Source organism: Mirounga angustirostris, unplaced genomic scaffold (assembly GCF_029215605.1).
Source record: "Mirounga angustirostris isolate CCGP_5_RB_7025 unplaced genomic scaffold, mMirAng1.0.hap1 SCAF_2, whole genome shotgun sequence".
Classification (NCBI taxonomy): domain Eukaryota; kingdom Metazoa; phylum Chordata; class Mammalia; order Carnivora; family Phocidae; genus Mirounga; species Mirounga angustirostris.
In genome coordinates this window covers 150,970,247-150,997,228 of record NW_026991710.1, presented here as the reverse complement: position 1 = coordinate 150,997,228, position 26,982 = coordinate 150,970,247, and the positions used below count along the sequence as shown (strand labels likewise).

The 26,982-nt window shown below is 42.8% G+C and overlaps 1 long non-coding RNA gene across 4 annotated transcripts; it reads left to right on the top strand.

The window, feature by feature from the left end:
- The first annotated feature begins 13 nt into the window (after positions 1-13).
- On the top strand, positions 14-24,554 carry LOC135363678 (uncharacterized). Of its 4 annotated transcripts, none has more exons than XR_010409647.1 (4): positions 14-126; positions 10,161-10,376; positions 15,519-18,993; positions 22,906-24,554. It is a non-coding gene; the product is annotated as an uncharacterized LOC135363678 (long non-coding RNA). The 4 variants fall into 4 exon arrangements; XR_010409646.1 differs by having other exon boundaries at positions 16-126; positions 15,519-17,340; positions 18,873-24,554; XR_010409648.1 differs by adding an exon at positions 11,629-11,680 and having other exon boundaries at positions 17-126; positions 15,519-24,554.
- The last annotated feature ends 2,428 nt before the right edge of the window (positions 24,555-26,982 follow it).

The following is a 26,982-nucleotide window of genomic DNA, read 5'->3' as shown; positions in this document are numbered from 1 at the left end:
TGGCGGCGAGGGGGCGGGACGCGGACGTTCTGGGGGCGGGGCGAAGAAGTTCCGGGAGGTGAGGGAGCGCGGACGCCCTGGGGAAGAGGTCGGAGGTCTGCGGAACTAAAGCCGGTGGAGAGAAGGGTATGGGTTCGTTCGCTTGAGCAAGTGCCTGTACTAAATGATTGGTTATACGTAAACCCTTTCTGAGAGTGGCTGCCACAGGGCAAGCGCTCAGTAGGGTTACCTGTATCATTCTCAGTATTGATTACTAAATGCCAAGCATGGTGCTTTCTGGAAATAAAACATGAACTCTGCCTTCGGTTAGCTCACAGTCTCATGAGGAAAGAGACATGTAAACAACAGCCCTTAGGGCCGTCAGCGTTTTAAAACGGTGTGTACGAGGAGTTTGAGAAACTCACCTGGAGGGGAAGACCTTGCACTATGGTGCCCTACCCCCTGAGATAGAGCAATAGGTAAAGTAGATATCTATCTATGGGGTCCCAAATTAAGAAGATAACTAAATGTGGCAAAAATTTTGTCTCTAACATGATATCTTCACAAGACTAAGTTGTTTTGTTTCTTCTTTTATAACGTGCACTCTGGAACTTTGCCTTTATCGGAATCATCTCTCTATCCATACCAACACCTAGCAAAATAAGTTGAGTATGGTATGGGCTCTATAGCCGTCTGTGAATTTTAACTGAAGTGTCTCAGTCTCCAGGGGAGTTCTAATGAAATTCTGGCAGTGAGAATCTTGGACAGATAGGAAGGACATCTTCACAGGTGACTGACTCTCCAGTGAACTTCAGGTGATAGTATAGATAGAAGTCTTAGCCCCCACAAGTAGAACATAAAGGAAGCAGCCAGGTGCCACGAAACGCCGTGTAAAGGACTAGATTCCTGTTCTAGATGAATTTGCCCTTTAACGAGGAGTCTAGACAAACAAGGTTAGCTTCTCTAGTTTCATAAAAATCAGAAAAAGACAAAAGAATAGTTACCACTATTAGTGAATACCCGGGAGCTGGGCGGAGTGAGGAGATGCAAAATTAATGGAATTTTTATAGCTAAGTCAGGGAGCCATAAATTGTGCCACGGAGAACAGGATTAAAGTAGGGAGTTGGACTTGCAAAAAATTAGAAAGGCAGGATGACCCAAGTCTCTGGATAATTAGCTGATCTGTCCGATGAGACAAGAGAAAATAGAAGGTAGTTACATAAGTGTGGACAATAGTGAATTGAAAAGAAAGTCAAAATTTTCAAGCACCCCATTTGTTGGTATATGATTGTAGGAAGACGGTTTTGTCTCTTGGATGGTCAGAAAGATTGAGACAAGTTTGCAACACTGCTGCCATCTCCAGGTGATAGATGGTCAGAACTAAACTGAGATTGTTAAGTGTGGCAGTGAATGGCAAGGAAGGGTTGTGCCTTGTAACTTGGTGAGCTGCCTTTCCTGGAAATGTTCAGTCAGAGGCCACACAGGAATCCTATAGAAGGTATTCTGCATTTGGGTGAATGCAGGATAGACTAATGGTGTCCTAGGTTTTTTCCAACTCCAGCATTTCTTGTGCCTATGAAAAATCTATGAAGATTATCTACTGTCAAGTGTGGGATTTTAGAGAAATGTGTAGAATTCTATTTATATGTTTTAAGTTGTCAGCTGGGAATGAATACTGTGCTTTTAAAAATAAGGTGATTCAGTGTGACATTCAGTCTTATTCTTCAGTCTCTTTCCTGGCAGACCCTCTCAGAGTAGTGCTTCTCAACCTTTAATGTGCGTGTGAATCATCTGAGGATCTTATTAAGATGCAGTTTCTGGTTTAGCAGGTCTGGGATAGGGCCAGAAATTCTGCATTTCTAACAAGCTTCCAAGGATGTGGGTGCTGATGATCTACAGACCTTACTTTGTGCAGCAGGCCATCAAACAACCAAAGGTATAAATGAACTTGGGATTAAAATATACTTTTTTCTTCTTTTCAAGAAAAGTTCTGTATGAAGAACACCTTTAGTTAAGGTTGACAGATGCTTTCAATATACTTCCAAGACCTGAACCTAGAAGGTTCAGAGATCTGATTTGGGTCTGACCTAGTCCCCTGCTTTCAGGCAAGCAAAGACCAAGATCAGAGACAGATGATTGCTACTTCTTTTCTTTAGCTCTGGCAAATCGCAGTCAATCCCCCACCCCCTACCACTCCACATACATACAATTATAAAAGCTAGTTACACATTCTGTACAATTGCAAAAAGGAATTCTTATATGTTGTACTACATCTTTATACTATATGTCAGATACAGCACTAAAATTTTTATCTATAAAAGAAATAGAACTGAATCTTGCCAGTTAAACTTAGCTCATTCCTAAGAGGCACCAGGCCAATACAATGCAGGAACAAAAAAAAGCAGAAAACAATAGAGTCTAAATTCTGCTACCGGCTTGCAGTATGATCTTGGACAAGTCATTCACCCCTTTTGATATCACTCATCCAATCTATGAAAAAAGGATGACCACGGAAATTATTTCCAGGTCTGAAGGACTCTCATAAAATTAATCAGAAAATCATAAGTCGGTGATATGGGCATTAAAGGGAATATAATACAATATTTAAGAGCTTGGATTCTGAAGCCAGACTTCCTGGGTTCAAATTTTAGCTCTGTCACTTACTAGCTTTGGTAACCTGCTGTGTATTTTGGGCAGATTACTTTACCTCCCCCTTCTTCTATTAAGACGAATAATGAGATGATACATGTCAAGTGCTTAAAATGGCATCTGGCACATAGAAAGTACTCAATACAGTACTCAATAAAGCATTGTTATAATTTTAAAGGAAACAGAGGTTAGAATGATTAGTTCAACAGATATTTATTGTTTCAGACAGTGTGCTCACTGCTGGAGTTACAAAGGTGAACAAAACATCATGACCCCTATCCTCATTGAGTTTGCAGAGAAGACAGACATTAATCACATACATAAATATAAAATTAGACCTGAGATAAATGCTGGAGAGAAAAAGACATGAGGCTAGGACAGAATATAAGAGGAGAGTTAACTTAGGAGAATTCAAGAAATCTTCCACAAGGAAGTGAGAAGTCTACAGCACGTAGGAGGCCAAAGGCGCAATTGTCCTCTCCAAACTGAACCCAGAGAGTCTGGAACTTGAACAAACCGGGGAGACTAACAACCATAAGCAGTCAGTGGCCAATGTCTTCATCGTCTGTGACCATTTGTACACCGTCAACAGCTACTCATCACCTGACACCACTCTCAGCTTTGCTTATGCCACAGGCCTGGGGCACAGCAAGGCCCTGACTGTCCCACTCAAGAACCGTACAGCAGCATCGTTGACTATGACCTGCTGGAGAAGAAGCTCTGTGCCTGGGACAACTTCAACATGGTCACCTATGACATCAGGCTGTCCAAGATGTGAAAACCCTCTCATGTCAGGAAAGGCACCAGGAGATGATGCTTAGCGCTCCTGAGGGGAGAGCCAGCCAGCCAAAGTCCATTCAGCTTTTCTCTGCTTTTTAAGCTTTCATTATTAATCCAGAACTATGTGCATCATCACCATATCTGACTGTGTGGAACTAGCAATTGGGGGATTTAGACAGTTTCACAATAGATATTCTTTTCTTCTGTCAGCTTTTAAAGGGCTATTTAACCAAAATAGTTCAAGTTTTGTGGTGATGCTGGGCAAAAGCTATGATGCATAGTAGTCTCTTCATGAAACCCACAAGGCTTTTTATAAAAGGCCCTCACTGGCTAAAGAGGGTATGTTTTGGGGGATAAGAGTTTGGGCAAAACAGCTTGCCCCATGTGGCATCCAGTGCCATTCCCTGGATTCCATGGGTCATTTTCTGGATTCCAGGGTTATTCCCAACATTCCATGTTGCATGGTTACCATAAGCCACAATAAAAAGCAGCACTTCTAGAAGAAGAGGAACAGCTCTCTGGCCAGTACTGAACATATGTATAGTTGGCTTCTAATGCTTTACGTAGTGTCCAGGGGGTATTATCTAACCTTTGCCCTGTGAAATAAAGTGATCTTATATACCATCCTTGGGGGAAAAAAAAGAGAAGTGAGAAGTGAATTAAAACATAGCCTATTCCAGGACTTGATATGGCTGAATGCAGAGCAAGGTAAAGTAAGGCTACAGAACTGAGTAAGAGGCCAGTTCTTATAAGGCCTTGTGGGTCACAATAAGGATTTGGGTCTTTGTCTCAAGAGCTATGGGAAGCCACTGAAGAATTTTTAAGTAGGGGAGTAACACACATTATAGTTTCTAAAAGGTCCCTATGGCTGTTGTATGGAAAGAACAGACTGAAGGGGGAAAAGTGTTTATAGAGAGTCCAATTAGCAGGCAATTGTAGTTAAGGTGAGAAATGAAGGTGGTTGGCAAAGTGATGATTAGTTGTTGGATTCAAGAGACTTTTAGAAGGTAAGGTCAATAGGAATTGATGATAACCTGGATATTTGGGAGTTGAGAGAAAGTTGTCAAGAATAATCTCAAAATTTCTATAACTGAAACAGTGGTATTTGGAGGTAACAATAAAGCTCAGTTTTAGACATGATATGATTGAGGTATCTTTGAGTATGAGCATCATCAGTTAGACATAGGAGTCTAGAGCTCAGGGGACAGGTTTGGGCTAGAGATGAAAACTGGGAATCATGGGGCACCTGGGTGGTTCAGTTGGCTAAGTGTCTGCCTTCAGCTCAGGTCATGGTCTCAGGATCCTGGGATTGAGCCCCTCATTGGGCTCCCCACTTAGCGGGGAGTCTGCTTCTCCCTCTCCTTCTGACCCCCCCCCCCCCCGCTCATGCTCTCCTCTCTCTTTCAGTAAATCTTAAAAAAAAAATTGGGAATTATGCAAATATAGATGTTAAATAAAGCCATGGACAGTGATGTGTGCACCCAGAAGGAGTGTGGAATGAGAACAGCAGAAGGCCAGGCTTTGAGGAAGTCTAACATTTAATAGCCAGAAGAGAAGAATGAGGGACCTTAGGAGAGATGGAAGGAACTGCTTCAGAGGTAAGAGAAAAAGCAGGGGAGAAATATTTCAGAGAATGATGAAGTGGTCAACAATGTTGAAAGCAGCCAGAGATCAAGTATCAATACTGATGATTCTATGTAGCAATGAACCAATGTCATTGCTTCTGAAAGTCTCCTTTGGAGACTAGGTGATAAAAAAAAAGAAAAGAAAAGGAAAGGAAAGAAAAGAGTAGGAAGAGGGAATTTAGAGTCCTGCAAAACAAAAGAGATTTTGAAAAAATCAAGGAACACGTATTTCCTTCCCTAGTTTCCTCCTCCACACACACCAAAAGGAGAACTACCATTTTAAAGGGCACTTTGCCACACTGAGAGCAAGTGGCAGTCTTGAAGTAGGAGTCTTAAAAACTACCCCTTAGCCAAGAGCCTGTCCATGAAATTAATAAACAAAAATAGTCTTCATCTATACAAGGCTTCTATAAGAAGAAAACAGAAAGCGAGAATGGAAACATTTCAGGTGATGAAAATCTACCCCTGCAAAAACAACCAAAAACAGAAGAAAACTATAGGTAATACTCCACATCAAATTAATTATTTGGTGATGTGGAGGGGACAAAACCTTGAATCAGAAATTCCAACTAACAGAAACAGACAAAAAAAAAAACAACAAAAACAAAACAGGAAGAAATAAAATGAGAGTTGATTGAACACAGGAAAGAAATGGAAAACAGCAAAACCATGTCAGAAATGAGGACAAAATTACAAGGTGGCCAAAGGAATATATTCAAATTAAAAGTTAAGAAAATATATTGAAAAAAGCTAACCAAATAACTAAGAGAATGAAAATGAGATAAAGAAAGAAGTTTAATAACAGGGTCAGCTGTTGAAATGGAAGAGAGAAGGGGCGCCTGGATGGTTCAGTCAGCTGAGCTTCTGATGCTTGGTTTCAGCTCTGGTTGTGATCTCAGGGGTCATGGAATCGAGCCCCACATCAGGCTCCCACTCAGTGGGGAGTCTGCTTGAGATTCTCTTCCTCTCCTCCTGCCCCTCCCCTTCTTGCACACGCTCTCACATGATTGTGTACATGTGCGCTCTCTTAAAATAAATAAATCTTAAAAAAAAACACAAAAGAACAATGGAGGAGAGGCAAAGAAGATCCAACAGAGATATATAAAATTGGAGTTCCTGAAGAAGAAAAACGTAATAATAGAACAGAATTAACATTTACAAATATTACCCAAGAAAATTTCCCAGAAATAAGAGGATCTGATTCTACATATTTTAAAAGTCTATCAAGTACCTGGGAAAACTGAGCCACAACAATCAACTCCAAGACATATTCTAGCAAAATTATTAGACTTTCTCAAGAGAAAAATCCCCAAGCAAAATAATAATAATAATAAATGTAAACAAGTTAATAACTAATTAATTTTTTACAATAGTAAGGGCAAAAGAATTAGGTCAACATCAGACCTCTCAATATCAATGTAGAAAGCAAGGCAACCATGGAGCAACAATTTTTAAGAAACTCAAGGAAAGAGAATATGAATCAAGAATTTTATATCCAGCCTAGTTATCCTTCAAGTGTCAAGTCTATAGAAAACCAGTTTTAAACATTCCACAACCATGAGCCTTTCTTGAGAAATCTAGGAGAGGACAAGCTTCATCCTATCAGGAGATGACTGGGAAAACTTTGTGAAAAGGGATAGTAAGCGGGGCTCCTGGGTGGCTCAGTCAGTTGAGTGGCTGACTCTCGGTTTCAGCTCAGGTCATGATCTCAGTTCATGATCTCAGGGTTGTGAGATCAAGCCCCACAATGGGCTTCATGCTCAGTGGTGAGTCTGCTGGAGATTCTCTCTCTTCCTCTGTCCCTCCCCCCTAAAATAAATAAATAAATAAATAAATATTTTTAAAAATGGATAGTAAGCATTTGATATATGTAATTGCAAACAGGTACTTTCCTTGGTGCATTGACCGCATATCAAACAAAAATCTTGAAAATGGGTTGTGGGTCCTCTTCTAGATGACAACTTTGGATGAAAGGGGAGGTTCTGGGATCTCACACACCTTGGATGAAGAGGGAGATTGTAGGATATGTGTGAAATAAACCAGGGGGGAAGATTCTCACTTAAGATGTTCTGAGGCAGGTAGGGCCAGTTTGTTTGAAACATTTTACCCTTTTACTGTTGGGGGTGGAAATACCACAAATCTGAGTCAAAAGAACTTTTTCTGGTTCCTGTGATACAAACTCATGGGGACTCTCCTAACTTTGGTCTGAATGTGCTGTTTATCCACCCTCTAGTTTCTGCATTTTGGTCCAAATGTTCTAAGTATGTTTGATTTTTGTCTGTGTGAACTGTGACAGGGATAAAGTTGGGCAAGTTACTTTCTAAGTGTTTTCCTCTCCTCTATTTATTATATGACCTAGGGTGTTATATTAAAAATTCCATAATTTAGGGACACACAGGTGGCTCAGTCGGTTAAGCATCTGCCTTCGGCTCAGGTCATGATCCTGGAGTCCCGGGATCGAGCCCTGCATTGGGCTCCCTGCTCAGTGGGGAGTCTGTTTCTCCCTCTGCCCCTCACCCCACCTGTGTTCACTTTCTCTCTCTCAAATAAATAAATAAAATCTTTAAAAAAATAAAAATTCCATAATTTAGAGAGCGCTTTACTACTTTCCAGGTCTTTCACAAACATCTCATTTTGATTTTGATTTCAAGGATGCTAATGGTAAAATTTAATTTTAAGATCTCGATTTATGCCATTTTGGCACTGTTTAAGTGAACCCATCCTAACTTCCTTTACAACCTCCTTCCACTATCACCCACCCCAAGGAAAATTTAGATCAAGGGTACTTAATGACAAGAGGGGGTGTAAAATCCAGACATGAAAAATTACAGCTATTCCTTATCAGAAATCAAAACAAGCAACCAAAGTTTAAGTGGCAACTAGTTTTAAGTGTCTGCAAATAAAATTGGGGGAAGTTGGGATAGCATTAATACCACAAGGAGACAATAACAAGGAAATTAGGTGGCAGATTAAGGACATAACAAGCTGCTTTTTTTTTTTTTTTAAACCCACTATTCTTGCTTAGCACTTTAGTGCATACAAAGATAAACAATACAGAACCTATGGAGCTCCTATTCTAGGGAGGAAATGAATACGTGCAAACTTAACTCTAAGGCAAGGCAGATTGTGTTAAATATTTTCAAGTGGCACAAAGTGCTGTAAAAGCATCAGAAGAAGAAAAAAAATTCCTCTTCCCAGGTCAGCATCACCTGGAAACTTGTTAGAAATACAAATTCTCATGCCCCCGCACTAGCCCTCCCGAAACAGAAACTAGGAGCCCTGCAAATAACGTTGATGCCAAAGTGGGAGAATCACTGATGTCAGATATTTATACCCAGTAATATGGCTTCTAGGGAGTCTGGAAGGAAATGTTACCAATGTCATGCAAATATTTGTGTCCTAACGTGTCTTTTGCAGCCTAAGATGTGAGATGAAAAATTGAAAACAATGAAAGTCCCCAACAATAGGGGAATTATTAATCACTATAGTTATGTGTCAGTTAAGACGCCAGCCACATTTACCATCCTAACTATAGGACACTGCTCAGCTAAGACTGGGAGCCCTGGGTTGTTTCCTTTATAGAAGCCCCATCTCTACCCTCTGAACCACTTCGCCAGGCCAGAGCTGAATTGATGAGGTGTGCAGCCACGCCACGCCACTAGTCTATGCCAGTGAAAAGCTGGCCATGCATGGGAGGATGGTGATCAGCTGCACTAGTCAGTCTTCCTCCTGGCAGTCTGGGCTAGGAAATAGAGAGAAGGAGCTAGGTAGTAGAGATAGGCATGCAAAGTATGTTTTTAAAGTTTTGTTTGTGATGATCCCACTTTGAAAGGAAGCAAAGGGCAGGAGAGGGAGAGAAGTTTCATGAGAGAAGAAATTTTCACAGAATGTGGTTATAATTATCTCTCCCTGGTGAAAGAGAAGTAAAAGTCACACTGACGCCTGGTAGCTGTTTTTTGTTGTTTATTTTCTATGTATTTAGAATAAAAATAAAAATAAATCTACCCTATGCCCCAGCAATTCTAATTCTAGGTATTTACTCAGGAGAAATGAAAACATTTTTACAAAAACACTTGTAAAAGATTGTTCATTGAGGCTTTATTCATAATAGTTAAAAACTAGAAGCGGCCCCTGTGATAAGCACCTGGCAAATGGATAAATAAATTGGCACATTCCTACAATGGAATACTACTCAGCAGTGAAGACAAACTACTCACACACACAGTGACATTTAATGGGCTTGGCAAACCATGGCCTATGGGCCTGCTACCTGTGTTTGTAAACAAAGTTTTATTGGAACAGCCACCCCCACTCGTTTATCTTTTGTTGGGCTGTTTTCTGACTACATCAGCAGAGTTGAGTAGTTTCAAGAGATTGTCTGGTCCCAAAGGCTAAAAAAGTTACTACCTAAAAATATTAAGAGAAGATTTGCTGTCCTCTGAATTAATCTCAAAAACATGGTTCTCAGTGAAAGAAGTATATACTCTACGATTCCATTTTATGTGAAATTCTAGAAGGGCAAAACAAATCTAGGTGTGACAAAATCAGAACAGCTGTTGTCTCTGGGAGAGCAGAGCACACATTGACTGGGAAGGGTCACAAGGAAATTTTCAGGGATGATGATGGTGTCATAGATTTTGATAACCACTTGGGCTCACAGTTCAATGCCTTTTTTGGGGGGAACTCAGAGGTGTACTCTTATGATTTGCACGTTTTTTGTGTATACATGGAAAAAACTGTTAACAAACATTGAAACTTAAGTAACAACATTTATGCTGAACTATTTAAGGGAACATATTCTGATGTCTGCAATTTACTCTGAAATGCCCCCCAAATAGGTGGGATTAATGGATAGAGAGAGGATAGATGTGTGAATGTGTGACATAGGAAGTGTAGTAAAATCTCAGTGGATGTTCACTATAATATTCTTCCAGCTTCACTTCATGCTGGAAATTTTTCATAATGGAATGTTGGGGACAAAAAAACAACACTGACAATGTTTAAGATTAGATACTGAGGATTTTTTCATTTACATAAATACAAGGACTCAAAGATAATATTGTACCAACCTCTAAATAAGGTAGAGTAACAAATCCAATAGTAAATAGACCCTCACTCCTTTTACAGGGTTTTATGGAGAAATGACCCATGAAAAACAATTCCCTGCTTCTACTAGAACAAACTTGCTGGACGTGGATGGCCCCGTCTTGATGGCCGAGAGCTGGAAGTTGAGCCCTGTGGTCATGAAGGAAGTTGCTGTAGTCCGTGTATCCTTTCTGTTCAGATGATGCTGATATACGTACCCCAACATTTGACGTTTTCTTGGATGGATATACAGTACAGGCAAGTTTTGACTGAAGAAGGCTCACCCACATTGCCTCTGCTTTCAGCCATAGCCTCCTGAATGGAGGGAGTGAGAGGAATGTCCTAATGATGCTAAGGTCCTGTCATGGGATCATAACCAAGAGAATGAGGGTCATTGTCATCTCTGTTCTCAAACCCTTAATGTAAAGTGTTCTCAATTTGGTTGAAAGTCAGGCGATTTGAATGATCCAGACCAGAAACTGTTCTGTACAACAGACGCAGCAAGATGACACACAAAGGAGGAATACTGAGATGGTGAGGGGTGAGGCTTGTTAAGGTGGGGCATCATTGGGAATATTCATAGCTCCTGTTGGTCTGCTGGAGCTGCTCTGGTTCTGAGCAATTCTCATTCCCTCACTTCCTGCGAGGTCCAATTATTTGTCTTTTTTTTTCTCCCTTGGTCAATTTAGCTGAGAACCCTCTTTCCTTATTACCTGGTGGTCTCCTCATAATACACTTCCTATTATTTGAGGTAACCCAAATGAGTGTTGGTTCTTATCACCAAAAAAAAAAAAAGAAAAAAGGGAAAAAAAATAACACACATGGGGAAATGCTTACCAAGTTATACCCACATCCGGTCATCCATAGTTGATGTAATTTCAGTAAGTTTTTTTAAGATTTTATTTATTTATTTGACAGAGACAGAGCACAAGCAGGGGGAGCAGCAGAGAGAAGAAGAAGGAGAAGCAGGCTCCCCACTGAGCAGAGAGCCCGACATGGGGCTCCTGGGATCATGAACTGAGCCAAAGGCAGACACTTAACTGATTGAGCCACCCAGGTGCCCCATAATTTCAGTAATTTAAAAAATATGTACCAAGGGGCACCTGGGTGGCTCAGTCGCTCTGTGCTCAGTGTGGAGTCTGCTTCAGATTCTCTCTCCCTTTCTCCCTCTCTCTCTCTAATTATTAATTAATTAATTAATTAATAAAAGCTTAATGTACTGAATAAAAGCCTAAAAGGCAATAATACCTGCATCATTAAGGTCATTTCTTGTTAAGTTTATTGTTATTTTTTGATCTTCCAAATGCTTTTTAAGGTTTTCTCCTGGTTATGGTTCCTATGTTCCAGCTTCTTCACAAACCTGATGACTTTTTTATGCCATGACAAGAATTCTGTGTTATATTATTGGGTGTTGGAGGATTTGTATTCCTTTAAATATTTCGTTCTGGGGTAGGTTAGGTTTTTTGGGAACAATTTGATCTTTTCAAGACTTTCTTTTAATTTTTCTTAGATGGACGCCCACCAGTCCTTTAGTTTAGGTGTAATCTGGTCCCATGACTGAGGTAAGACTCTTCTGAGGATTCTATTTAATGCTCCATGTGTTCGGAGTTCTTCCTGCTCAGGAAACACAGGTTATTCTTGGCTCTGCATCAGCTCTGGGGATTTTTCTGCCTGTTTTTCTTGGGTAGTTCCTTCCAAGTCATTTCTGTACATGGGTCCCTTGCTCAATGCTCACTGGAAGACTGGAGGCGTCCCCGCTGATGGTATTGGAGCCCTCGGTATAGTTATCTTTTCGCCAAACACAGCCCTGTGGATTCTCGCTACCTTGATCTGTGTCTCCTCAGCTCTGTGAGACCTCTGGGTTCTGTGGCCCCCTCCCCCCACCATGTGCAGCCTGGAAACTCTCTCCAGGCAGGAAACAAGGCCAATCAGAGGACTCACATCCTTTATGTCCCATCTCTCGGGGGGGGGGGGGGGGGGCATAGGCACAGTTCTTCACTGCCTACCGCTCAATGTCTGAAAACCAGTGTTTTGTATCTTTTGTCCAGTTTTGCGTTGTTCTAGATGAATGGATAGATCCAGTCCCTGTTACTCCATTATGGCTGGAAGCAGAGATTCCTAATATTTTCTAAATGTCTCAAGTTTTCTACAATTTGTGTACCAGCTATGTATACCCACAAAAGTCAAGTCTTTAAAAAGTAAAATTGTCCTATACAGTAGCAAGCAAGTTAGAACCATGGAAGTTTTAAGCCAACATACCAGATTTTACCTTCAAATCAATTATTCACTAGTGAAGACAGATAAGCCTAAAATGGCATAAAGCAGAAATAAGATATTATGTGCTCTGGATGACTTCTATTACAAAAACAAAAAACAAAAACACCCACCACCACCACTGCCACCAAAACCAAACTGTAAATATTTCTTTTTTTTTTTTTAAAGATTTTATTTATTTATTTGAGAGAGAGAATGAGATAGAGAGAGCATGAGAGGGGGAAGGGTCAGAGGGAGAAGCAGACTCCCTGCTGAGCAGGGAGCCTGATGTGGGACTCGATCCCAGGACTCCAGGATCATGACCTGAGCCGAAGGCAGTCGCTTAACCAACTGAGCCACCCAGGCGCCCCAAACTGTAAACATTTCAAAGAGCATTCTGAATTTCCATAGAACTGTATGTTGTGGCAGTTGAGATACGGGAGTCTGGAAGCAGGCTGACGGAAATAGCTTGGTTTTCTCATTTATTTAAAGCTAATTCTGCCGTGGAACTTCACTCTGGGCCCTGCTCCACCCTTCCTCCACCAGCCTTTGGGGATATTTCTCCTGAGGAAGACTGACACAGTCCAGGGAGTCTGTTTTTGTCAGTTATCAGGGAAGTTGCGTCTAATATAAACTCCCCAAATGTGCCAATCCAATGGCTATTACCCAAAGAATGGAAGACTCATCCCTTCCCTGGAGGGGTGTCTCCCGCAGTCCTGCCAAAGCCTGCCTCCAGCCACATGAGGAACACAGGTTGAGAAGCACCTTCCCATTCTCAGATCCAAGACACCAGAAATGGGGGCTTGGTATGATGTCTTGCTGAGATTTATCTACCCATTCCCTGGTGGGGGGGTGGGGGGTGGGGAGTCTATTTTGCTACGCTGTCAGGAGAATGTATCAGTGAGCCAAGAGCCTTGCGAAAGGAAGGCTCTATTGATCCCGGTCCAGAAATGCCTTCTGGCTCCCTGGCAGCAGGGCTGGCCTGAGACTCCTCCTCTGTTTATACTTCCTATCAAAATGTTAGGGCTTCAAGCTTTAGCCTTCACAAAATCTGTAAAGCTCAACAGTGGAAAATCACATCCCAGAGATCAAATTCACACAGTGATGTCAAAAGAAAAAAAAAAAAATCTGATTTCCTCACTGCCTTACAATTTTTTTCTTTATTGTCTTCTATTAGCCTTCTCTAGCCCTTGAGTGAAGGGGTGACATTTAGTTTCTTGTATCTTGAGATATTTTCAGGGCTGCAGGTGGGAGAGGGGAGGGTGATGGGGATGAGGGCAGGGAGGTGCCTGCAAAGGGAATGAATAGACCCACAGGGTGGGAGATGGGTGATGGAAAAGGATGTGTGATGGCTGACTTAGTCAGTGCTTGAGAGGGTTTCCAGACCTGAGTTGCTAACTGAGACCCACGCCACCCTCCACTCCCCCACCCCTGCCACTGGCTGGTCCTGAGAGTGGGAAAGCATCTTGTCAGGCAGGGACCATGGCAATTACAAGTGGAGATTCTGCAATCTCCTAAGGAGGTTTCCCAAGCCCTATTCTTGCCTCTCCCTGACGCCTTCTAGAATCTTCTTTCTGGCTTCTGCTGCTCTCTAGGTAAGCAATTCACAGCCTATGGATTTCTACTTGTGTAGTCTGCCCTCCCTGTAGTGATTTTCTTTGGTGGAGTAATTAACAGAGCGAGCTCCAAAGTTAGAGGGTTCAAATCTAGCTCTGACACCTGCAAGTTATGTCATCTCTCTGATTCTTCATCTGCTATCCCAGAGGGTTGCTGTGAGAATTAATGTAGAAATCATACCAGGATGCCTAGTGAGCTGTAGCACAGTAATACCCCAAGTGGCCACTGTTGTTTGCCCTGAGAATTATAGGCAGTTCTTGGGTCTGATTCTGCCCCTTCCTTATTTTTTTTTTTTAAGATTTTATTTATTTATTTGACAGAGAAAGAGAGAGAGAGTTCACACGCGGGGGGAGAGGCAGAGGAAGAGGGAGAAGCAGACTTCCCGCTGAGCAGGGAGCCCGATGTGGGGCTCCATCCCAGGACCCTGGGATCATGACCTGAGCCAAAGGCAGACGCTTAACGACTGAGCCACCCAGGCGCCCCATCCCCTTCCTTATTCTTCATGTCCCTGTCCCTCTTGCATCTTTTTCTGCCATTTGCCAGTTGCTGACCCTGGGCAGGCTACTAAATGTTCTGTGCCCCATTTGTTAGGGAAAATAATGGTGCCTCCCTCAAAGGGTTGTGACCCTTGTTAAATGGAGCCATTTAATAGAATGTCCAAAATGAAATCCTTACGTAGTTTAAGACAGCACCTGATGTGGAGAAGGAACTAAAGAGATGGCTGTTTGTATTGGAGTGCATACAGTTTTGTTTTTTAACTGCACAACAAGGCCACCATCTTGATCTGTCCAGTAGCAATTGCAGCACGGGTAACAGATGAGAGAGATTCCTGGGGCAGCGGCTATCTTTGGACCTAGAATCCCATAGAATCGGAGACCTGTTAAGCCACTAGCTTGGGTCATTGCTGAATTGAGGAGATGGTGAAGAGGAGGCCATGATCATGGAGCACAAATACATCAGGGGATGGTTTAAGGAAATCTCTAGAAGTCCTTTCAGACATTTTTGACTTACACAAAATTAATTCATGTTTAGTCCCTTGAAAAAGCTTTGTTATGAGAGATATGAAGTAATACCATTTGCAATATTATAGGCACCCCATTTTTTAAATCCCACTTTTAAAAATAAGAAAGTGTATGTAATAGTCTACATATATGTACATATACAGTTAGCATATGCATGAAAAAATTTGAGGAGACTATATTCCAAACTGTTAATATTGGCATTTTCAGTGGGGTAGGAAAGGAATTACAGGAGACTTCTTATTTTCTGCAATATATATTTTTATATCATCAGAACTTTTAAAAAGGTGAAAGATTTATACAATCTGAAGAGAAACCAGAGTATTCATCAGAACTTTTAAATCATAATGACACATTTTTCTTTATTATCTCAGAATAATTTAAATATATATATTCCATGTATTAATATGTGAAAGGGGCGTGCATGCTCCCTTTAAAAGTATTGTCTGTATGTGAAAAGGACCTCAATATTTTGCCTGGAACTTAAGTCCACCTTATCCCCTCCATCCAGGGCATGCTGGGAACCCATTATAGGCACAGATGACAGAAGTTTGTCCACGTTTTGGAAATGGCTGGACACATTCGGCATTGTCCTGAGGCAGAAACATGGGCATGGGAACCACTGGGAATGACATCCAGCTGACTGCGGTTGGGGGCCCACATGGACGCCATCGCTGCTAACAGGCACTGCCTCTTCCTGACAGCTCTGCTCTGCCCGGCCACCAGTCACTTACTTCCCATTCCCAAAGCTTTGATTCCCGTGATGTCCCAGCCCCTACTTCCAAATTTGTCTCCTTTAGGCCTCTAGGCTCCCATTCTTGATCCTGGTTTGACTCTCTTTTTTGTGGTTGTTGTTTTCTGGCCCCAGTGTCTTGATTGCCTCACCTGTCCCAGACGTTCAGACACCATGACCACCTTTCTAGGTCTGTTTGGGCTGCCCTGCCTGGCATTGGCCTATGACACAACTCTGTGGAAATTCCTAGGTATCTGAGGGGGAGCTCTGAAGAAGTTAACATGGCTTTGAAACTCCCTTCTGATAAAAATGACAACTGAGGTATTCGCAAGCAAGCCAGCCATCTATGGCCTTGGTTTTTAGATTCATCCAAGAGGTTGCGTGTATCAACAGTCTGTACCTTTTTAATTGCTGAGCAGGATTCCAAGATATAGGTGTATTACTGTGTTAACCATTCAACTGTTGAAAGATGTCTGGGCTATTTTCATTTTTGGACCATCACTATAAACATCCCTGTACAGGTTTTCGTGTGAAAATAAATATCCATTATCCTTGAGATAAATGCCCAAGAGCACAACTGCTGAGTCATCACGTAATTGCACGTTTAGATTTGTAAGAAACTGACAAAATGTTTTCCAGAGTAGCTGCACCATTTCACTTTCCCATCCACAATGTATGAGTGGTCTCGTTTCTCATCATCCTCCCCAGCATTTGGCATTGTCACTATTTTTTGGTGGTATAGTGCTATCACGTTTTAGTTTGCATTTCCCTGATGGCTAATGATGTTGAACATCTTTTCATGTGTTTATTGACCACCTGTATATCCTCTTTGCAGAAATGTCTCTTTGGGTCTTTTGCCCATATTTAACCACTTCTAAAAAGTTAACTCTCTAGAAAGTCTAGAGATACAAATCACAAAGCCCTCGGAAGCACCATTTGACGTTTGTTAGCAGCTTGTGGGGGGTTAAGGAGGTGGTCAGGAAGATATATATTGTGCCCTGCCCTCCAACTTCTTCCTCCATAAGACAATTAAAGATACACTAAACTGATGGGGTCCAGGTTTCAAGATACCAGTTGGACCACATTTTCTAGTGTTCAGGGTCACCATATGTGGTGAAAGTCCCGTGTCCTACATGGATGTGGCTTTCTTTCTGGTGGCAGAAGGAATAGCCTGAGCCAGGGTTGTCTCTCTGGGGTGGGCTTGCCCATCTTGATTTCTCTGTCTTCCTCTCTGCATGTGTGCATGTGGCAGCCTTGTAGATCTTCAGCCAGCTGGGGAAGGAGTTACACTTAAGGCAGAGAAGAAGCCTCACTTAGAGGCAGGGGCACCAATCTTCTTGACCAGACACGGGGCCCTGGGGTAAACACTACATTCTCAGGTAATAATGAAGTGTAGTTAGAAGACCCTCATTTGGTACTATCAGGATCTTGCCTGGGCCACTTCTTTTTTCGTGGAGCTGTTGATTCTTCGAAGTCAAACTCAGCATGGCGAAGCCAAAGCCAAAGCCAGTGAATGATAAAAGAAATATCTACTGAAGAGACTTGGCTTCTAATGGGGGATGAGGTTGACAAACCCTATTCCTCTGTGTTCTCAGGCTGGGTGAGTCCTAACTCTTCTATTGTCTTCCCAGAGTGAGGATGTTATGATACCTTGCTAAGATCACCAGTAACCTCCTTCCAAACCCTAAGGCCTTCCTCAGCTCTCACTGCGCTCCCTCTGTCACTACCTGACATTCACTAAGTACTTGCTCTGTCATATTCTGCTTTCCCCACATTTTATTTTCTCCCTCTGCCCTACCATTTCTCCCTCCTCAGAATGTCTAACATTAGCTATCACCTCAAGTCCTTGTTCGGTCTCCTCTTCTCCCCACAGCCTCATTCTCTTCTAGGGCTCATACTTTCTCAGGATTTTAGCCACCTCTTCTTTTAGATGTCACCCAAGGGGACTTCCCTCCTGGGCTTCCGGCTTCTTTCAGGTCTGCTGCAGCTCTTTGTCTTGCCATCAGTATGCCGCCATTGCTCTTTCTTCCTGGTTTCCTGTTCCTAATACTGGCAAATCCAAGCTAACTACGGATTTATAAATGATAAAGAAGTAGTAGTAGCTGATGTAATAGTTGTGATCATGATTCTGTGTTTAACCCAGTCATCGAATGCCGTAGCTAAAACCCAAGTAGTTTTCATCCTAAACTTTTCTTCTCCTTGGGCTAGGGAACCTATATGATTTTACCCTTTGTCTATATAATAAAACCCAGATGAATGTTGAGTTCAAAACAAGAGGGCATGTGGGAGTTTTCCATTTGGACAAGAATTGCCTTTGGTGTAGTTCCAAGCATTGTCTCCAGCTTTTTCTAAGAATAAAGGCTAAGGGAGGAGGGGGTTGTCTAGTGGGTGGGAAGGGAGGGATGCTGGGGTATCAGCTGAACTAGTGCTGAACTTGGCATATTTTTACACTCAAATAATGCAGGAAGAAGGCCTGGATGGTAGGGAAGGGGACTGGGGAAGAAGTTTCCATGGTACAAGAGAGCTATGCTAGCCACACAGGGCTCCATTGAGTGAGGAGTATTAACTGTCTTTAACAGAGTAATCTAGGGGTTGGTTTCTGTGACATCTCTTATGTCTCTCTGGTTGTGCAGCTAAATAGGTTTTCTTTTTCTTGCCTTCTTTCCCCAAATCCATCAGCTTTTGCTTACCTTTACCTCAGTGAGCCCCAGGGGTCTGGTAAAGGCAGAATGTCTATTCCAGGGGAGAAGGGAGGCAACAAGGGACCATATCTAATCACATTCTTATGTAGGAAAAGTAAAGCACAGGGTAGGTGGTGACTCTCCTGCACGACTTAGTGACTTCACAGACAGAGCCAAATCTAAACACACACAAATTGCTCCTGAAATTGTAGCCTCTGAAACAATGATTTCTGGCCATTAGACTTCATGACTTTTCATCCTTACTAGTTGGTTCTAACTCTATGGTGAGATGAGGAGGTGACAAACATTAAGTTTTCTTTCTAGGCCTCAACCTCCATAATATATTTGTAGAAAACATAAGCAAAAATTCAAAACCAAAAAAACCCAGCTTTGAGCAATTGATTTTCCGGCTTACTATATTTACTTTTTGTTATTTTAATTTTATTTTTAGAATGTATTGCTTCCTTCATCAGGAAAATTTGAGGTGGCATGCAAAAATACATGGGCCACAGATATTTTAAAAATATGAAGAAATCCGGTCAAAGTGAGAAAATATAGGTAGGAAAAATAAGGTAAGTGAAGGGTAAAGTTAGTGTATAGAAATATGTACCATAAGCATGAGCTAAAGGTCCAAAGTGGCCTTGAGCTTGTAGCAACCAGCACAAAAAGGAAAATATTATATAATGCTAAATGATAATAATAGTGGCTATCATTTATTGAGTGTTACTATGTGGTGTCAAAGATAAACAAAGCTGGACAATATTTAAAGTGGTTGGGACAGACTTTAATCAGTAATATGTGCGCTAGGGCAATAGGGAAAAGAGTCCATCCACATGAATGGAACTCACCTTTGACTTGTACAGAGGTGACTAGACATTTTAAAGGGAGAATGAGGGCATAGGGAGGAGGATTAGAGGGGTCTCAGTAGAGTCAGGTAAGTGAAAAATCACGAAAAGCAGGCAGGAGTTTGGCCCATGTGAAACCCATCTGGGTTTGCTAACTGGGGTGTACCCAAGTTAGGCTCCTCCCCTCCCACAGAGGCTGGGAGACAGGGCCCTATCTTCAGGTGTTGCCTGAAACAAACAGTAAATTCTTTTGGCAGCTTTGAGTTTTCTTTAAAAGGGGGGCTAGGGTCATCCAGGAGATGTAGACTTGAGTTGTTAGAAACTATGTTAATATTTTGTTCACGTCTTTGTAGGCCAAGGTTGAAGCCCAGTGGATTAGAGGGCTCAGGGGAACCTGGCTACAGGTTGGTCAAGGAGAGAATCTTTGTCAGGAGCAGGCATTGTTCTACATTTTTTTACATGTATTATTCCACTTACTGTTCACAAAATCCCTGCGAGGGGGATGATGTTGTCCCCACTTTACAGATGAGAAAACTGAGGTGCAGAGATATTAACAAGTTTATATGGACAGTAAGGGCCAAGAATTAAATCCAGGCATCCTGACAGCACAGCTGAAACTAATATTTTAATAATTAATTATTGGCATTATAAGGATAGGGCTGCCTCTGTGGATTTGGGGTCTCACCTAAAAGGTGAGATTATTTACTGCATCAGTCACCAAAGAATAGAATCATGTCTCTCAGAGGAAACAGAAGAGGGGCAGAGAAACTTCAGGAACATTGTCCAGGGGATTCAACTCTCTTGGCCTTATTCAAAAAGTTGGCAAGCTCTTGCTTAGGGAGCTTGTGTGGGGGTGGGGTGGCCCATAAGAAGAAGAGGTCCTCTGCATGGAGCCAGGCCAGGAACCAAGAAATGGGGGCTACAGGTATGGTGTCTGGAGGCCATGCCAATCTACTAGGACTAGAGCTGAACTAGCTCAGATCATGTGCAGAAGGCAGTGGCAAGGGGCAGAACATGAGGGCTCAGGTCTTTGTATTTTATTGTCTGATGGTTTGGAAAGCAAATCTGGGAACTATCCCTCACCAGTAGGAGAATCAAGTGGGAGGGAAAAAAAGCCCACTTGGGAGCCTAGGCTCTAAGCAGAGCTGATTTTCCAGAGGCATATATGTTTTCTTGAAGTCATCCAACATCATTTTGTGATTCTAGCCTCTTGGTTCACAGTCTATAAGGGAACAGCTACTCCCAGAAAACAAACAGATAATGAAAAACTTCCCCAGTGTTTTTCTTCCTTCTCTCTGTTGATATTTATGTATTTCCAGGCAGAGGGCAAGACACAGCAGATTTTCTGTATTCCTAGTACAGCTTCTAAAATTCCTCCCTCCTCCCCCCCAAAAAGAGTGCCTGGCTGGCTCAATTGATTAAGTGTCTGACTCCTGATTTTGGCTCAGGTCATGGTCGTGAGACTGAGCCCTGCATTGGGCTCCCTGTTGGTTGTGGAGCCTGCTTAAGATTCTCCCCCCCCTTCTCTCTCTAACAATAATAAAATAAAATAAAATAAAATTCCTCCCCTAATGCCCAAGGCCCTTCCTCTTCAAAAGAATATAGATGAGAGTTTACATAATAAGATGAGAATATAATTCAAATAGAGTTGGGGGGTTTTCAGTGTACATATAAATATTGTTAACTATTATTACTTTGTAGTCTACATTTTTCCTAAGCATTGTGTCATGTGTCTTTTAGAAGGAGCCTCCTAAACTTTTGCCCCTCTTTGTGCAGGAGACCAGACCAGCTCCCATTGACCAGAAGCCACGCAGGCTGCAGTCTGGTCTGACAATTCAACACTTGAGTTAGATTAATGCTCCCTTTCCAACATCTGAGGAGGGGGTACAGAGGGGATCTGAGAAGCAGCTCTGTCCCAGGTAGCCCTGTGATGTTTACCAAAGATTCTGGGGCTCCCCTTCCCCTGCATATGTCTCCCCTGTGCCCATTTGCAAGCCTCACATTTCTGCCATCCCTGTGTATGTGGGTGGGAGGTAGGAAGGGAGGTTCTTTTCCTAAAGGTGCTGCATCAATGTATGTGCTTCCTTGGCTTGATATATATCAAGTGAGGGGTTGGTATGTGGGTCTGCCCTACTCAAGAAGTTATTAGAAGAGGACTCTGAGTTTATTTGAATGAATATGCCCCAAACCCACTCTGCACCAGACAAAAGAACCTCTCCAAAGGATGGAGAATGACTCAAGGCAAGGAAATAGCCGGAAGTCTACTCTCAGAGCTCTGTTAGTCAAAGAATTTTAGGGGGACCCAGGCCACCTGGAATTCTTTTCTAGTCTGCCCAAGTCTGGCATAGGGAGGATGAAGAATTCCACTCTCAGTCCCATGGGTGATCCCTCCCTTTTTGTGGCATTGAAGGGAAGAAGTCAGGTCAGGTGTGAGAGGAGAGTAAGCAAAAGAAGGGGCCAGAAAGAAGAAAGCTAGGTTGAAAGATGAGCAGGGCAGGGCACAGAGGAAGGATGGCTCCTCTGTTGGCTTTAGAAGAGTGTGTCTAAACAGGTCTCTGTAGCCCTTGACTGGATGCCTGGGTCCAGGGACCCATGGGTGGTGCATTGGGGCCTCCTGGTAGTAGGGTATCATGCACACATGTGTCTGTGTGTCTGTGTGTGTCTGTGTGTCTGTATGTGGCCAGCAAGTGTGAACTTGACAGCAGTACATCCAGTTAACTATGGGATTGTTTGCAATAGCCTCTCATTCAGCTTCAGCTACCAAGGACCAAGGCAGTCCAAACCTCTTTACAAGTTAAGGAGAAAAGAAGACCCAGAATCACAAATCCCCAACTGCAGATACACATTGGCACAGGGGAAGAATCTCAAATTCTGGACTCATATTCCCTAAGGGCAAATTTCCCACATATCTGAAAAGGGTCTTCTATGTTGCCTTTGATGAACTGGATTAGCAAAGCAGATCAACTCAATTTAGAAAGGATTTCAGTTTAAGATAATAAGCACCTCCCACATCCTTTCCTTAGAACTCAAGCTCTCTTCAAACAGCTAAATCCTCTGCAAGCTAAAGATTACCAGTCAGTTTAATGGGAGTTTTAGAAAAGAGCTTTGGAAAGGAATGGGTGGGAGGGGCTTTCTATGTCTTTCCTGGTAGATGAGTCTTCGTAGGGCTGAAGAGCTTCCTATTTTATATAATTGGCAACTGATCATTTCTAAAGTATTGGCTTAGGACTCAATCCATTAATGAATCTCCTGTATGGGACACACAAATGTTCCCAGAAGAAGAGGCTGAGATGGAGTGGGGGTGATGAAGGAATCAAAGGGAGGTCCCTTGACTCACCGGCTACAGTTGCCTTTCTCTGATGTGTTCTTGCTGGCCGAGATAAGCTTGCACTCAAGGAGCCTAGGCCAGAGGGGAGGTGCCCAAAAAGGGCAAGTGTAGAAACTTGTGGGCTAAAAAGTGTGGAGGGGGTGGGGGAGGATTAAAAAAAAAATTGTGGAGGGGGTGGGGGAAGAGGAAAAGGGAGGGAATGGAGAGAATGGGGTTGCAGAAGGAGATTGATCAAATGGCTGATTGTTGAGAACATCCATCTCTCCTCCCAGAGTCCTAGACATAAAATCTCTCTTTCTCTCTCTTCTCAGAGGAGTCCCACATTGAGCCAAACTTTTACTGGGAAGAAAGGGCTGATGGATTCCTTTCAAGTAGTGTTTCTGTCCTCCCAGATGACACCTTGGAAAATTAGAACATGTTCAAACATACAGAGAAGACTAGAGATTAATATCATGAGGCTCACGGAATTACCACCCCCTTTGCCAAATATGCTTGGGGAAAGTTTTCCCTAACGCCTTTCGGATGCAGTTGCATTTGACAGCTCCTCCCTCTTTCTCCAGGTACCCCCCCCACCCCCCCGCTTCCTGTGCCCACCTTCTCTCCCACCCTCCAGTAAAGAGCCTGAAATGAGTATGGTTGTATTCAGTTTTATATTTATAAGCCCTAAGGAATTATACTAAGGAAGCAAGAAGAAGCCATTTGGTTGGTTGTCAGTGAGCTTTGTTTGAAGGCACCTTGCCCCAGGGATTCATTTGTAGAATTTCTAGCACAAGGTATTGGGGGAAAGAAAGTGTTGCATCCAGAAAATCTAACCCAGAAGTTTTCTGTTTCTTCCCATCCCTCACCCCCCAACACTTTAACACTGAATTTTCTCCCTAGCTTCTCAGCTTATCTGCTTTGGGTTTTCCCCTTTCTGGCCCTTATCCCAACCTTTGATTGCTAGGCTGCATTCAGGCTCCACGAGTAAGTAGTGGCATCTCTATGATGCTCCCTGCATGGGGAAGTGTGTGTCAGGATATCAGGAGGCAGTTAGTTGATGCCTGGAGGGCCCACCCACTTACCTCCTCATTTCCCCTGTAAAGTCTCTTCCACTCCTGGGGCCCGGGGGGCGGGGGGTCTCTGGCTGCTGCCGAGAAGTCTTTGGTTGAGTCAGAGGCAACACTCTGCTCACACTGATGCCAATAAACCCCCAGAATTTTCCACTCCACGATTATTTGTCCCTCCCTGACTGTGAATAAAGGAAAAGCCACACGCAGACATATGTTATTAAAATGAACTGTTTATATTATCTCAGTTGAGTCAATACATTATAATGTATTAAAATGGAAAGGTACAAAATTGAAATAAATACTTTCTGATTCATGTATAAATCTTTTTTTTTTTTGTCAAGATGACTTTTATCGTCAGTACATGTCACAAGAAAACATTTAAAATGACACTGAAACAATCATTTAAATCATGGTGCATGGAGGAAAAAGGTAAAGAAAACAACTTTTGGCTTGTTTTGGCATGAGACCTTGATACAATTTGGGTTCCCCAAAACCATGTGAAGGGTGGTAAAATAGAAATGCTCAAAACTGACTTAAAAAAATAAACAGGCTTTACAAAAACTCTCTTTTTGATAAACCCAGCCACTTCTCTACATGGTCTGCACTTACAGTAGATACATTCATTATTGTCCACGGGAAGACAGCAACTGCCTTTCGTTTTAAAGAGCTTGGTGGAGAGGCTGACGAAATACGCTGCAGCTGAAGGTGAGTAGAATGTTCAGGAGAACACAAAGTCTAGATGGTCTTCAGGAATGGCACTGAGGATGATGGGGTGTGGAGGGTCTCTGGAACAAGAGGTGGAGGGGAGGGTGCGTGAGGAGTCCAGATCTGAAGCAAAGCCAAGTCTGAAGGACAGCCACAGTTGTCAGCAGTGAAAGTGTGGTGTGGGTAATCTCTCCCCGTCTGAGCAGTTCTGGGTTTGTCCTTAGCCTGGGTACGTTTCTGTTTCAGTAGAGGCTAACCCAGTGCTTTGGAGACGGGGCTGGGACTCTTTTCAGACACAGCAGCACTGGGGAGACAGGGACAGGTGTAGGGGTTAACAATGAATGCCAACAAAGGGGCTTTCTTTTCTGGTTCTGACTGCTTCTTAGGTGGTTGTTAAGGCAATAAGGACTTTAGCAAACTAGAAGTTAAGGGCAGCTAAATTCAGCCAGATTGAAGGTAAACAAAAGGTGAGAAGGACTCCTTTTCTCCTCAGCTACCTTCCCCCCAAGCACAGGAGGCCTCAGCTCCCGAAGCTCTGAATTTACAGTACGCGGTAGCGGAGGGCGTGCCCTTTAGAAGGCTCCATGGAAAAGAAGGCTTATCCCTGACTTGGGGCATTTTATTCTCCAGACTCTCTTTCTTGAAGTTCTTTCAGGAGGGCAGGCTATGCTCACCCAGCTATCGAGTGAAAAGTGGAAGCACCAAGGTTTGTGCAGTTAGGGTAAGTCCTTGACTATAGACTGTCTCTGGCCCATCTCAATGGCCTTGAACACCATATGTCCTAGAAAGGCAGGCCTGACACTCACATGCTTCAGGAAGGTCTATATTCACCTGGAGAACAGGACTAGCCTTTCAGGGTTCAGGAATATTTCCCCTGCGTCCGATCAAATGACAGCTACAAAATCCATGGAAGTGTGAGATCCTTGGAAGGTTTGTGAGCCCATGGGTGGGTTCTTAGGGGAGTAATAGAAGCTCCTTTGAAGTCACTCACAGAGAGATGTACAGAATACTGAACAAAACAGATGCAAGAATCTTTTCCTTTCTTCTTATTTTGGAGTAAAGGAGATGGACCTTGAAATGCTGTGGGAAGGATAAACCTTGAGAGCTGCCTGCCGTTTTGAGCATCTTCTGGCAAGATGCTGGGTGTTCGGACTACTAAGACCCTGGAATTCAAGAACTGGCTCTCAAGCAGTTGCTAAAAGTTACAACCACTTACTCCAGCAAATGAACCACATGTGGTCTCAGTGAACAACACAGATATCCCCTCATCCTATAGAATGAGATTGCAGTCTGATGCAAGGGCTCTCCAGGAGATGCCTGGGGCCTAAGGATGTGATGTCTTGGACCCAATGGTTGTGCTCTAATTACTGAAGGCCACCTCCACCAGGGGCATTGGTGGGACAAGATGTTCAGAAAGACAAATGCTGGTTGTAATGGCCAGCCATCAGGGGACTAGTGCTCTGCCTGACCTTTCTCTGGTAGAAGCGGTCTTGTTTTGGTTCTAAGAAAAATGGGCAACATTTCATCCAGGAATCCAAGGACCATGACAAATCTATAATGAAGCAAACATGATCATCAAGCTGTGGGAGTCCAGATGAAAGAAGATTGGCCATGAGTTGATCATTACTGAAGTCGATTGGTAGGTCTGTAGGGCGTCACTGAACAATTTGACTCTAATATGTGCTTAAAAATACGGTTTGAAATTACCCACAATACAAAACAATTCCCCTTGGAGATTATCTAGCTTAATCCTTCATTTTAAAGGCAGAACCCGGTGGTTAAGTGCCCAAAGTCACATGGGAAGTTAATGCAGAGCCACTATTAGAACCCAGCGCTCTTTCTGCAGGGATTAGGATATTTTAGTTAGCTTTAATGCTTGAACAAGTGTCATATTCTTCAGCTCTGCTCTTACTACCTTGAAAAGCAGATGGCTGTTTTCAAAACTCCTGCCAATTAGCCTTAAGAACATATTAATGACAGAAGTTCTCTTCTCTTACGAAGCCCCAGAGGGGCGTTTTCTTTGAAGACTCTCTTCAGCCCCAACATTTCAAAGGGAGACCCCCGCCTTTGATAGCTCAAAGCAGTCACTGTAGCCACTTCTTCACAGGGGAACCACCACCAAGAAGGACAATGAATGTCCTTCCTGGGCTCCTGGCAGCATTCAATTTCCTCTAGAACCTGATTGAAGGCCTGGTGGGGGGAGGGGAGCATCACATTTATTACAGGGGTAGGGTTGGAAAGGGCAGGAATGGTAGCCATTTAAAGGAATAAATTTCTATAAAAATCTTCAACTCAGGGTACCTGTTCTCTTTAGAGAAACAGCGCTATAATCTAATTGGAGTCAAAGATATCTCTCCATCGAATAAGAATAAGACTTTTAAGAACTGGAGGCTGAGAGAAAGGAAGGCAGGACTCACTGGACCCTTCTCAGTGATGACACTGATAGGGAACCAAGGGGCTTCAGTAGCAAACCGCAGACTTTATTTTGCAAATTAAAATATAAACATTCTAGATACATCCTTGTAAGCTTATGGGGACAAACCTCAAAGAGTCCTCCCAAAGGAAAACAGACCAGATAAACCAGGTGCTTCTAAGCTCCTATAAAGGGGAAGGTGAGGTCAGAAAACCTCTAGA